Source organism: Aplysia californica, unplaced genomic scaffold (genome assembly GCF_000002075.1).
Source record: "Aplysia californica isolate F4 #8 unplaced genomic scaffold, AplCal3.0 scaffold00342, whole genome shotgun sequence".
Taxonomy (NCBI): Eukaryota; Metazoa; Mollusca; class Gastropoda; order Aplysiida; family Aplysiidae; genus Aplysia; species Aplysia californica.
The window spans coordinates 757,524-759,388 of record NW_004797612.1 but is presented as its reverse complement, the minus strand read 5'-3'; the positions used below and the strand labels follow the sequence as shown (position 1 = coordinate 759,388).

Sequence of the window (1,865 nt, the reverse complement as noted above, 5' to 3'; positions counted from 1 at the left end):
CCCTACTCTCTCGGTCCCTCACCCCTCACACCCTTTAGACAAACTAAAAACAGATAAAATGTTAAATAAAAGACGTTTAACCGTGATTTATGAAGAGGAAGGATTTTTTTTCTTATTTTGTCTTTTGAAATTTTACTTTAAAAAAAAAATTAACTTCATACCAGAATGCAAGTTTTAAAAGAAACAACAAAAAGACGTCATGCCATAAGCAGTTTCTTTGCCCGAAAGTGAAAGCCAAGCCGGCAAGTCTATATTGAAGGGGTTGGGCTTGGTTCTGTTCACTTTGAGCTGCGGCGTGTAAACCAAATCCTTCAACAAGGCGGCGATTCTGTTTTTGTTTACTAAGTGAAAGAATTAAAGGAGGGTTGATTTTTCACGTCATTTCAGCAAATAAAAGAGTAGTTTTGAAGGGCGCGAGCGCCCAGCAAGCCGTGCTCTGATTTCGCGCCAGTGAGAGAGAAGCAGAAGTCACCCTGGCCACAGCGCGCGTCTCCCGGCCCTCGGTTCCTCCAGCCCCCTCCAGTCCTCCCTGGCCGTTCGATTCCGCGCCGGGCGCTCCACACTCGCTCATTTGTGACGTGAAGCGCGCGAACTGGGCGGGGCTTACGTCCCCCCTGCTGACACGAGAGTCAACTCGCCCTGCGCTGGCGCGCTCTGACAGCTCATTTATTATCCGGGCCCTCGCGGACGGCTCGTTTGATTGACAGATTTAGTATCAGCATCCACGAGTCGCGACAGGCCCTGTTGTTCGAGTGTGCTCGTGTTGACGGGCAGTCGAGGCGAGCGCTGGGATGCAACGAGCTGACAGTTCGCTCCTCGCCCTGACAGCTAGTGGATTTGTTTGTACACCGCTAGCTACCTACTCGCCACCAGCGCTGAGACGGTCGCCTATCACCCAACCATCCAGCTCTGACCACTGTTACGCAACCCTCTCTCCTTGGCCGTAGGAAGAGCGCCGGCCACAAGTCACTGGCGCTAGTTTTTTCCCTCACAACAAGCCGACAGTTGCACGCCTATTTCCCGCATGATCACGAGGGACGCGCCAGCGAACATACAGACAGACGAGTGGCACCCGTGTTACTTATCCTTCACTCACTCGTCAGGGCCCCAGCACCAGCAGTCAAGTGTGTGTGTGTGTGTGTACATGTGTGTGTGTGTGTGTGCTGTGTCAGCCAGCCAGCCAGCCGCGTTCTACACACACACACAATATCTTAGAACTCCTTCTTCAAGTTGACATGGCGAGTACACAGAGGAACTAACCATGTCTTCCAGTTTCGGGTAGGTGCACACCCACTCCTCTCTAGATCTACCGCGGAACTCCACACACACACACACCCCGTGTGTAATATCTCTGTGTGTGCGTGCGCGTGTTATGTTGACGCAGACCACAACAAGAGTGGCGTGTCAAGAAGAGTAGGAGCCTCATTCCTTCCTACTCTACCCGTGCCAGTTTCAAATCTATCGGCGCGCCGTTATGGATTATGAGTCTTCGTGTGTCGGCGAGTTCTGTGTGTTCTCTGCACGGATTTATGTTGTGTTTCTGTAGTGTGTTAGTTTGTGTGTGTTTGTGCCACGGTGGTTTCGGGCGGGGGGCGACCCCGTGTGGATTATTCTTCCAGCATTTCTTGTGGTGCCACTGCGTGGCTGGATGGGCTCAAAGTATCAAGTGTAAACAAACATAAGACGTTTCAACTTTTCCTTAGCCGTTTCTTTTGGTTTTTCATGTCCTTTTCGTTTTTTCCCGTTCTTTTTTATTTATTTATTACGTTTCCTTTACCAAGGCCCCTGTCAATGAAAGCACGTGTTTTTCTCTCTTCATACATATATTACGTGCATATGTATGAAGTATGATGTATTTGTGTATA

At 49.8% G+C, this 1,865-nt stretch overlaps 1 protein-coding gene across 1 annotated transcript in view; it reads left to right on the top strand.

Annotated features, from left to right (window-relative positions):
- Nucleotides 1–680: 680 nt before the first annotated feature.
- The window catches only part of LOC101859716 (homeobox protein Meis1), a gene marked incomplete in the record, with an annotated part of 264,050 nt that continues 262,865 nt past the window's right edge, over nt 681–1,865 (top strand). The window contains 1 exon segment of the mRNA XM_013085078.2: nt 681–1,278.